The following is a 12,768-nucleotide window of genomic DNA, read 5'->3' as shown; positions in this document are numbered from 1 at the left end:
TTCGAAAGAATTTTTTTTTTTTAATTCAAAACCACAAAAAACAAGGAAAAATACGAAACTTTTTTTTTAAACCTCCACCATTTTGTAAATTTTTTTTTTTCAAAAACGTTTCGTGGTGCGATAACTACACTTTTACACTTCACGGATTTCGCATAAATTTTTATTTTAAGTTACGTAAAGGATTTATATGCTGCACACCAGGACAAGCCATTGTTTCATCAGTCTCTAATTTTTTTTTAATTTAATTTTTTTTTTATTATTTATGTTTTGTATGCTTAGAATATCAATAAAAAGCATGTAAAAAAATTGATGGTCAAAATAATTTTTGATTTTTTTTTATCGCGTCAAAAAAAATACCTAAAATTCGTGCTTCTAAACCTGAATACCCCCTTAAAGATCTTAGCCGTTGCATGATAGCTATGATTCTTCTTCAAAAGTTATTGGTATTCCAAAAGATATGACTGGTCGTGTGTGATCTCTGCTTCGTGGATCAGTCTTAAAACTCTATCCTAACCTAACATTACATTCAATATTCGATAATATTCACATATCGAGAAAGCTAATGAATTCTGTCTTTGCATTTAAAATTTAGCTTTACCTCTGAGACCACAAATACTGAAACAACAATAGGTGAATATTTGGCACGTGCTCACATTAAAAAAGGTGAAACGAACAATGGAACACACCAACCATAACTGTTGTATTGGTCCATTTGACAAGGTGCATTTAAAAATAAGCTCTTGACAAAAACTGTAGCTTTACAAAGGTACACAAATATATATGTATGTCTATAACCGTTAAAATGCTCACACGTTCGGCAACATATGGCTTATGACACACAGTCGAATATTTTTTTTATTTTTGCATTTTGCATACTTCACTAATTGTTCACGATCAATCATAAACTGCGAAATAATTAGCAAAAAGCATAAAACGAGCATAAATCGGTTGCAGCATTCAATGAAACAAAGAGTCACCGAACTGTTACGTTGTACAATTGCAAAAACAAAAAAAACATAACACAAATACATAGACAAATATGTGTGAATAATAAAAATTTATATGCCACAATTATTTGCATTCTTTCTTGTGTATTTATGAGCACATTAAAATGCGGCAAAACTTAGGGTGTTACCAGCATGCATAGATATTATGCGCATTTTTAAATATTTGAATATATTTAACTTTTTTGTTTTCTACATAAACATGCCTTTACATGTTTTTGCGGTGGCGCTTGTGGTGTGTTTGCATTTTGGCAAAATTTCCGGTTGTTGTTGCATGGTCGGTTTATTATGATTTATTGCCAAGTGGTTAAATGTTATTGCACTCTTTATGAGTTTTTGTTTTTTTTTGTACTTTTAAGTACACAATTTGGAGTTCTCCGGTGTGTTTGAAAAGGAAAAACACGGTTTTTTGTGACTAAAATACATACATATAACATTTTTTTAGTAATATTATACGTTTGGATATATTTTAGTATTTTGAAAATGTAAATTCAGTGAAGTAAAAATTTTACTTTTTCATTAAAAATTTCGCAAATTATAAAAAAAAATATTATAATAAGTTCTATAAGTTAGGTGGACCAAAAACACTAATTTTTCTCATTAAATACCATGAAAATATATATATTTGTCTTAATATTAATACTTATAGGAGACTTCTTAAGGATTTAGACGTCCAAGTAAAAGGTGATCCATTTCGAGGATACATTTTTTAATAAAATTCAATATATCATTATTATTCGAAATTAATTGCTACTTATTTTATGATGATTACCTCTTTCAAATGTTGGCCGCGGCTACGTCTCAGACAGTCTATCCGTTGAGTCCAGTTTTCGATGATTATTTGATCATTTTGACTGGTAACTGGCGAATGACACACGTATTGTTTTGATGCGAATCCTGAATCGAAGCGGGATTGTCCGCATAGACTTTAAATCACATATCTTGGGAGCTTTCAACCTTTTTCTCGCTATTTCCTCCCTTCTTCTTCTTTATTGCCATAGACACCGCTTACGCGATTATCGCCGAGTTAACAACAGCGCGCCAGTCGTTTCTTCTTTTCGCTACGTGGCGCCAATTGGATATTCCAAGCGCAGCCAGGTCCTTCTCCACTTGGTCCTTCCAACGGAGTGAAGGTTTTCCTCTTCCTCTGCTTCCCCTGGCGAGTATTGCGTCGAATACTTTCAGAGCTGGAGTGTTTTCGTCCATTTGGACAACATTACCTAGCCAGCGTAGCCGCTGTCTTTTAATTCGCTGAACTATGTCAATGTCGTCATATATCTTCCATCGAATGCGATATTTGCCGTGGCCACCGAGCAAAGAACCATAAGTCTTTCGCAGAACTTTTCTCTCTTAAACTCGCAACGTCCACTCATCAGTTGTTGTCATCGTCCAGGCTCTGCACCATATATCAGGACGGGCATTATGAGTGACTTATAGTATTTGGTTTTTGTTCGTCAAGAGAGGACTTTAGTTCCCGATTGCCTACTCAGTCCGAAGTAGCACCTGTTGGCAAGAGTTATCCTGCGTTGGATTTCCAGGCTGACATTGGTGGTGGTGTTTACGCTGGTTCCAAGATAGACGAAATTATCTACGACTTCAAAGTTATGACTGTCAACAGTGACGTGAGAGCCAAGTCGCGAGTGCGGCGTCTGTTTGTTTGATGACAGGAGATATTTCGTCAATCAATATCATCGGCATACGCAGAAGCTGTACACTCTTATAAAAGATTTGACCTGCTCGAATAGTTCTGCAGATATTTTCTCCAGCAGCAGGTTGAAGAAGTCGCACGATAGGGAGTCCCTTGTCTGAAACCTCGTTTGGTATCGAACGGTTCGGAGAGGTCCTTCCCGATCCTGACGGAGCTTTTCGTTTGCTCAACGTCAGTTCACACAGCCGTATAAGTTTTGCGGGGATACCAAATTCAGACATCGCGGCATAAAGCCAGCTCCTTTTCGTGCTGTCGAAAGCAGCTTTGAAATCGACGAAGAGGTGCTGTGTGTCGATTCCCTTCCACGGGTCTTTTCCAAGATTTGGCGCATGGTGCATATCTGGTCGGTTTTTGATTTTCCAGGTCAAAGCCACACTGATAAGGTCCAATCAGTTTGTTGACGGTGGGCTTTAATCTTTCACACAAGACGCTCGATAGAACCTTATACGCGATGTTGAGGAGGCTTATCCCATGGTAGTTGGCGCAGATTGTGTGGTCTCCCTTTTGGTGGATTGGGCAGAGCACACTTAAATTCCAATCGTTGAGCATGCTTTCTTCCGACCATATTTTACAAAGAAGCTGATGCATGCTGCTTATAAGTTTTTCGCCACCGTGTTTGAATAGCTCGGCCGGCAATCCATCGGCCCCCGCCGCTTTGTTGTTCTTCAGGCGGGTAATTGCTATTCGAACTTCTTCATGGTCGGGCAATGGAACGTCTGCTCCATCGTCATCGATTGGGGAATCGGGTTCGCCTTCTCCTGGTGTTGTACGTTCACTGCCATTCAGCAGGCTGGAGAAGTATTCCCTTCATATTCTTATTTCGTTTGCCATGGTCGTCATCAAAAAGGGGGATCTCTCATGCGAGGCTTGTTGCTTCCTTTCATTACGGGTGTTTTTTTTTACGTGGCGCGTCCCAAACCCAGGGCACAACCTCAAACCCAGCGCACAACTCCTTACAGTGTGAAAATAGCCGAAATCAGGCTATAACCACGCCTACTTCCTATGTAACACAATTTTAAATTTCACTTGATTTTTTCACTTTCCAGTATACAAATAACGAGGCAATTTATAAAACGAGACAAAAAGCTATGCAAAAAGATTCTAGATAACCAAAAAATTTGCAAATCGAACCAAAACTATCCAAGCCCCTTATTCGGTATATTTTTACCCCAGTTCTTATTGCGAACTTTCTATCGAAAGTAGAAATTTAAAGAGACTACTTTTCTAAAAATAGTGTGCCAGTATGCCAAAAATTGGATTTAATCAGATCAAAAATGCCTTAACCCTCATACACCTAATATAATGATTTTCGAACTTGTTGACTTTATACCGCATATATCATCTAATATTTGAGGTATTTCAATGAAAATTAGGGAGAGTATTTTAGTCATAACAGTGTGTCCTTGTGCCTAAAATAGATAAAATTGAGCGAAAACTTGCCCTAGATAATGTCAGGTGTTCCAATGTCCGTCTGACTTTGTTCCATATGATTAGAATTAGATTGAAATGTGATCAAATTGAAAGGTGAATTTTGTCCATTTCATCTCCTTCAAAGTAATCCCCTTCCGCTGCAATACACTTATGCCAACGAATATTCTAGTCACCATAGCACTTGGAAAAATTCTCAGAGCCTTCTTCGATTCAGCTTTTATATCCTCAATTGAGTCAAAACGGTGTCCTCGGAGTGATCATGTGAATTTGCTGAATACCCACAAGTTACACGAATATAAATCAAGCGAATGTGGTGGTTGCGGCACGATATTAGTTGAAGATATGGCGAATAACCAATGCAGTATGAGATGATGCATTATCGCACTTCTTTGTTCAATAAATTCAGACATACTTGTAGTAAAAATCTAAAAATTCACTTCTAGAGCCTCTCAAATACTAATGAATATTTCGACGTGAAATTTAGCATAGGCGTCACTAACAGTACCACCAACTTACAGAAAACAAATTTACCGATTCGAAAAATACGCGAAGTATAAATTAAAAATTCACCTTTCAATTTGATCACAGTAGTATAGTGAAAAGATTTTCGAAGTGGTAGTTAGTTAGTGTCTTATACCGTATATATCGGCGTGAGATATTTTTATAAAATCAAAAGAGCGTATTTTTCTAATAAGATCTTACATCGGTGCATCTTTGTGACGTAAACGAAAGAAGCGTTTGAAAAGTTTCCCTACACCCCGTATAGCCAATATTAGTATTTTCGAATATGCGGCTAACTTTGCTTTATATGATTGGTGCTTGTCTGTGAGGTACCTCAATGGAATCATGGGAATATTTTATTAGTCTGTGGCATGTTAATTGCTTATGCTATTGGTGGCAATAAAGAAAATCGAGTCAATACTTTGCCCCCAATATACACCACACTTGATATCTGTCTTTGCACCTGTATTTAAAGGGTTATATACAGTCAGAATTAAAAAAAATCGAATTTTTTTATTTTATCTTCTTAATGTGAATATATTTAAGAATACACACAGATAATTTCATATCGTTCTGGTGAATATTTTCGAAGTTATATGCAAATTTGTAAAGGCGCTTCAGAGTGCTGGGAAGCACAAGGCCAAACTTAAAACGCGTTTTTCTCAAAATGATGCTTTCAAAGTCGGTGACGAACATTACTAGACTGGCTTCTTAAATATATTTTTTTAGTAATTAGTCGAAGATTTTTGCTCACAGATAAATATTTTCTTTTTATAAAACACTAGCTGACCCCGCAGCCGTTGTCCTGCGTGAAATTATGTGTTTTGAAATGAAAAGAAAGTTAAATTTATTTTTTTGTATTTTTTTTTTTTTTTCAATGTAACGCAGCTCGATAAGCAACATTTTTTGGTTTCTGTTCCGGTGTACAGGAAAGATGGATTTCCAACTCGTAAGCACGCCACGGCCGTGTGAAAAACATAACATTTCCAAATTTATGCCTCACACTATGCGACTATTTTTAGGTGATTGTCATCTCACATGCAATTTTTACTGGAAACGAAATACGTTTGAACTGAAATGGGAAATCGTTAGAACTCAAAGGAATTCGTAGAATCAAGCATTCTGCCCCTTGTATTCGATAGGTGCGTCACAATCAGTCGGGTTCCATTACACAGTTTCGTGGCATGATGATTGCGAAACATAATAACGTCCGATCCTACTATGAGACGCAAATGATTTGGTGGCATACCAAGCCTGTCCAAAGAATTTAGAAATACCACTGGATAATTCACGGCGTCGTCTTCATTGTCAAGACGATCGATCGATTTGTATGAGCGCAAGTCTCCCGGAATTTGACTTTGAATCTTCCAGTTTAAGTCAACAACATCGGTATTTTTGGCAGCTAACATTGCGCGTGCACTTAAGAAATCACAGTGACGATAATTTGGCCAATGTCCGAACATTTGTGATGAGTTCATCTTTCGTGAATTGACAAAGGAAAGATGGAATTGATATCGAACCACCGGAAGTATCAACCGAAATTCTACCATTTCCAATTTTTAGCGAAGGCCATGTAAAATGTCTTCGGCAATGTTTTTTTTTTTTGACGCGGATTTGAAGGCTAATATGTGGAAATGATTATCGCAAAAAGTTTCCGAACTTCATTGTCATTCCAGTGATTAACGTGTTCCAGCAATTGTAATTGCTGGCTTACTTCTCCAAAACTTGCACACACCGTACCATTCACAGTACTATTCACAATGACTCAAATAAAGTTGAACCGCATACGTTAATCAATAGCAACCGAAGGTAGAAGCAATCGTCGTTTTTCGGGGGATTATGTAAGTTCGTCCTAATGTATTAGTTGGGAACACATCTGAATGTCAATCTACTGGTTGGCCTTGCTTTCTGCGCAACTATTTCTTCGACGATGCATTCCATGTATAATATCAGGGTATTTCCGAATAGAGCAACGTTCTCGTAAACGGATCACTGACAAAAGTTGAGAAAAAACTCATCAATGTTAATTTTGTTGCTGGCGGTGTTTCCACTGGCTGTACTGTATTCCTTGAGTTGAAATACACATTGATATTATATAAACACATAAATAGCATGGTTTGAATTTGGTTAGCATTTTCATTAATGTTTCAAATGAAAAAAGTTGTTGTAGTGACATAACTACAATAGTTGGATATATGCTATCGCGGAGTTTTTTGTAGACATTATGATGTTCTTCAATATTTTTGTACATTATTTTGTTCTATCGCTAATAGTTTCGGCAGCGCATTCGACGAGAGACATTTTAAGACTAATTTTTCTACTCCTTCGGTTACATTGTTCAAATTTTACCAAGGATCCCTAATTTTTTTCAAAATGAAATGTAGCCTATGTCAAATTGGAAGAATGTAGCATTCTATTGGTGAAAGAATTTTTTAAATCGACCCAGTACTTTTTAAGCCTATTCATTACAAACATACAAAAATAGGTACAAATCTTTCCTCTTTATAATATTAGTATATGTAGATTTAAGGCCATGATTTTGATCAAAAATCGATTTTGTTTTTGAGAAACCACCTTTTTTTCACAAAGCTTAATTTTGCTTATTCCTTCGATTAATCACAATATTTAGCATTACTTTAACGAAATCTGTTCAGTATTTTAATTTCAGAGAACCCAGTTCAGAGATATAGGGGTCACCGCAAAACGTCTTTTTTGAGAGGAGTTTTCGGAGATCAGCTGTTCCTTTCCAAATAAATATTTTTACTAATACTAAGTCTTACATTAATACCTGCACAAATTTTTGGATTAATAAACTTAAAAAATTTCTTAGTAAAATTTCTGGAAAATCTGTTTTTTCGGCCTTCTAAGTGTATAGTATGTAAACCCTTAAACCGCTCAGGTTGGTCAAAATGTATGATATTTTAATGAGACTAAATGGAAATTTTTTCTTAACAATTATGTGGTTTAGGGCCGAATTAGAACGGCATTAGTCTACACCTCCGATTATTTGGTTGACGTTTCTAACATCAACTCAATATATTATATTCAGTCCCTTCGATCGAGCTACCACAAATAACCGCAAATTTCGTCATCACCTGAAAGAATTTCCTCAACTTCAACTTTTCCCTTAACATTACACACAAACGAGCGCATAAAGCCCTACTCACTACCACCAAGCGAGGCTAAAAGTTTAGTAGTTAATGTTTTATGTTTTATTTGCAATTTTGTTTTTGCCATACGGCGATTTGTTATGTTGTTCGGAAACATATAAACGCCCGTGATTGTGTCACCCACGTTTTTGAACTCGTAGGGTCATGCGCGTGGACGTTGCAGTGCTGACGATTGCACTTAACTATGTGTATGTGTATGCCTATTTCGATGTATATGAGACTGTTGGTGTGTAAACGTATATTATAAATATACAAGTACTATATATTTTTTTTTTGTTTTTGGACTTTCATAAGCGAAAATGATGTATATGTAGTATGCGAGCTTGATTGAAATAGTTAAAGCGTCACATAAATTCAAGCATAAAGCAACAAAAAATAACAGAAACTATAACTTGACTACATAAGTATGCCCTAGGCACATGTTATGACTTGTATAAGTCAAAATGCAGTGATAAATAAAAGAGCACTATACAAGCTTGCAACAAAGGGCAGCGGAGTGGAGTTGCGAGCAGTCAGCAATATAACCTTTACATACTTACATATATACTCTACAGACTGTAGTATGGGCAGTCAAGACGAGCGGCAAGTTGAGCGTGCAAAAGCCGGCCAAGCAGACAGCCAGCAGCATAAAATAACAACAACTTTGGCAAAACAAAACCAAAGACTTAAGCCAGCAACTTGCAAGGGAGTAAATTTAATTGCAGTGCGACGCTAACTATACACACACTTTGCCATAAGCACTCACATATACATATACAACACTACCTATAGGGTTTTCAAGCCCATCTGAATTAAAGCAAGCGCTAAAATTGTAGTTGTGCTCCGGCATTTAAGTACATGTGCACCCATGTTTGACTTAGTTTCTGTAACACCGATACTCAAACTCACACACACACATTGTCTTGTGAATTGTTTGTGCCTGAAATTGCCGGCTTGGTTTGAGGGCAAACAGCGTAAATACAATTATGAATTGTTGCATGAACAATTAATGCTGCATGCATGTGTTTCGCGTACGTGCCGCCTGTGTTATGCATTCTAAACTGGGTAAGTGCATACAAATTATTGTTGTAATTTGCCGCTTGCAGACGGTTTATTTTCATTATGTAAAGAAAATTACATTAGCTAGACTTTTTCAATTATAAATTTTATAACATAAATGTACACTTAGTAGGTGAGTAGGCTGGAGAGCGCCCTAACTATGCATAAGTACCACTCTTATGTTGCATTATAATTTATGCCAAGATTGCTCATGGGTCATATAAAAAGAAAATTAGTGTTTATGAGTGTCTTATTTGAGCAGGGCATGCAGATATATTTAAGTAGAAAGAAATTTTTTTGCTATAAAACTTATGTTAACGCAAAATTAGAGTGGGCATATAACATAGATACCACTCTGGCGAATATTATTACTTAAACGAATTTAGCAAAATGTCGCAATGTCTATTCGTAGATGTTCAAGCAAATGAACCCGAATTTTTACATCCATATGTGAATGCATGAAGCATGGCTCCATCATTTCACTCCAAAGTTCAATCTGCGTAATCCAATTGGACGCACACGATGAAGCCGCTCTAAAGCGGGGAAAAACTCAACAGTCGGCAGACAAGGTTATGGCATCTGTATTTTGAGATGCGCATGTAATATTTTTTAATGACTACTTTGAAACAAGAAGGACCATCAACAGCGACTATTGCATAGCGTTATTCAACCGTTTGAAGGACAAAACCGTCGAGAAAATCTTATAATATTTGAATAAAAAAAGTTCAGCAAGATAGAAGTGCACCGTGCCACAAGTCAGTGAAAACGATGGAAAAAATCCATTCACTGAAATTTGAATTGCTTCCACATTCGCCGTATTCTCCAGATTTGGTCAACAGCGACTACATATTTATTGTTCTCAGATCTCAAAAGAACTCTCACTAGGAAGAAATTTTCGTCGAAAGAAGCGGTGATCGCCGAAGCAGAGGCCTATTTTGAAGCAAACGAAAAATCGTACTATAACAAGTTAGGAAGTGCTAAGTTTGAGTATAACCGAATATTTCATACTCTTGCATCTTGCAATGATTAAAGCCAGGGGTCTAGAGCGAATTTTCGCCCAAACCATATATTTTTCGGCATGCAATGCCGACTAATGGAGTACGTGTGGATTGTTGCCGCTGAAGGTTATTTTTCAATGAAAATCCGTATTACTTTCAAGTTCTTGCTCAGCCCAATTTACGAACATACGACGATTCTGGTGGTCAAGCGGCTTCAGTTCTTGTGGCAATTTGATCTTGTAAGGATGTAGGTCAAGATCTTTTCGCAAAATTCGCCACAACGACGACACAAATATGCTCAAAGCTTAAGATTGACGTGTGAGAGACTGATGTGGGTCCTCCTCAATTGATTTGCGGCAGGATTATTCTCGACACTACGGGCACCTCTTTGTCTCGCTGACACAGAAAGATTTCCATGAGACAATCAGTTGTTGATCTGACGGGACGATTATGACGACCATAAATTGAACGTAGCTCTCTTAAAGTTGAGCTCACTGACTCCAAATTTTGCTAGTATATTTTAATAATTCGATTCCTTGGTGGATCGTATTTCTTTCCACGATAAAATGGAAAATCGTACTGAAGGGAAATGTGAAAAGAACGAGCAAAAATATGGCGTCGTTTGCTGTCCCTAGCGATCTGCATTTGTAGTGTCCCTATTGAAAAAACCGGCCCTTTAATCTCATTAAAGTAATTCTTTTTAATTTGTACACTCGAAAGGAAAGAATCAGATGGAATTTAAAATTGTGTTATATGGGAAGTAGGCGTGGCCGTAGTCCGATTTCACACATTTTCTCACTGTAACATACGAATATCAGGTCCCAATTTGGTTCAAATCGGTTTGTCAGGTCTAGAGGTATGTATTTTCACCCAAATGTGGGCGATGCCACATCCAAAAAAAAAAAAAATTTTAATTAAAAATTTTATGTCTCTGGCTGCCCTTGGCTAATCCGATCCCTTATGGCAATTACAGCTTTATATCTTAATTTAGTGCTTAGTTATGGTACTTATACATATGTTTTCGGTTATTCGCGTTTTGTAGGCGTGGCAGGGGTCCGATTACGCCCAGCTATGAACTCAACAAGTTTTTGTGGAGTATTTGATGGACCATGTTCTCTAACTCTGACCACAAACTATTGGCCAAATGAAATCAAATCTGGACTTCCAGACGGCAAGTCATATGGTACTATAAAATAATGAATATTGCTTTTAATCCACTGTTGAATACATTTTTGCTGATGTGCTGGTGCAAAATTATGCTAGAAGATCCAATGCTCTTCAACGAAGGGAGTATTGCGCAACTTCTTCACCACACCTTCTAAAACACACTTCGATAGTTGTTTGCTTCATTGTTAAACCCTTTTTCACAAACGTGAAGATGTGCAACGCCTTTATAAGATTCTCTCCATCATATTGTTTGGTTGATTGAATAAATTTTTTTTCGTCGATCGAAGTTATTGCTTAGATTTTGCCGTTTTGCTTATTAAGAGATTCTTCAACAGAAATAATTTCTTCACCAGAATTTATGGCATAACTCAGTATAAGTCAGTTATGTAATCTAGTAACAAACCTTTTTCCTGGAGACAGAGTCAAATACCTTCTGTTCGTCTTAGACAGGAATTCCTGAGGGACACTTTATATCGACAAAAGAGCAAGGCAGGCATCGGTTTCCCTATAATACTGCAGAAAAGCTATTGGTAGCAGTTGAGGTCTCTAAATAAAAGTTATTCTTTGGCTGCATCGTCCCAAGACTATAATATTCACCGGAATTTTTGAATAGAGCGAGGCATTGGAAAAGACTACGCTTGTAAAAATTTGATTTCTTTCCAAAATACTTACCATAGATTACGAAGTCGCCGAGTCTAGCCCTCATAGTCGTTTCAATGCTTCATACGTTCGAGGTAGTTATGGAAGGGTAGTAATCGCTGGAGGAGGGGACGGTGAGCTTTTTTACTGATTTATCAAGACTTTTGGCGGGAAGATTGATGGAGTAATAGTATACTGTTGAAAACTATCTATCAACTTCAGCCTCAGATTTTCTGGGTATTGAAGGTAGCAGTAGATCTACTGTTCCGGACCGCAGCCTCTTTCCGAATAATGACTACCTACTCTGATAGTAGGGAGGGGATATTAATATTTAGTTCGGTGACATTCGCTGGAGACTAGTGAAATAATGCTGTTTATATTTGACATCGAGTTATTTCATGATTTGACTCGTTTAAGTGCCAGGTCACAGCAGAATTACAGGAAGCTGCAAGGCTGATTAATTTGCCAGATCAAGTCGGTTTAAATAGCCTAGCCCTCAGCAAATTTCACCTTTTAATAGTTGTAGGGATTCTAACTGGACATAAGCTGCTTCCATGACAACGAAGTAGAATAATCTCTATACTTTCTTTTCGAATATCCCACCTCTGCCAGATCAAGACCAGAATACCACGGATCGCCCTGTTTTAGACATGCACGTGAAATGGAAGCTCAAGTAATTCTGTGAAATGTTCATGAGCTTTCAATTTATTTTATTCAAAATAGTCTCCTTCGAACGAACGAACGAGTAGTTTAGCTCGTTGGCCGGTATGGCCGCCGGTATTCCGGTGCAACCCTTTTGAATGGTCTCTACGTCTGCATAACGGTTTCCTTTCATGAGCAAATCCATTTTTCCGAAAAGGAAGAATTCGCACGGTGCCATATCAGGTGAATACGGGAACTAGTTAACGGTTAAAATGTGATTTTTGGTCAAATAATCGTCCTTTGAATGTTGGATACTGGTCGTCAGTCAATTTGTGCGGAACAAACCGTGCACACACCTTTCGTAAGCCCAAATGTCAGGTCAAAATGCGATAAATCGATGTTTTGGAGATGTTCAATTCCATTTTCATGAATTTCAATGAGTATTTCGGCTGATTTTTAATGAATTCACG

Source organism: Bactrocera neohumeralis, chromosome 3 (genome assembly GCF_024586455.1).
Source record: "Bactrocera neohumeralis isolate Rockhampton chromosome 3, APGP_CSIRO_Bneo_wtdbg2-racon-allhic-juicebox.fasta_v2, whole genome shotgun sequence".
Lineage (NCBI taxonomy): Eukaryota > Metazoa > Arthropoda > Insecta > Diptera > Tephritidae > Bactrocera > Bactrocera neohumeralis.
Note: the sequence above shows the minus strand (reverse complement) of the source record.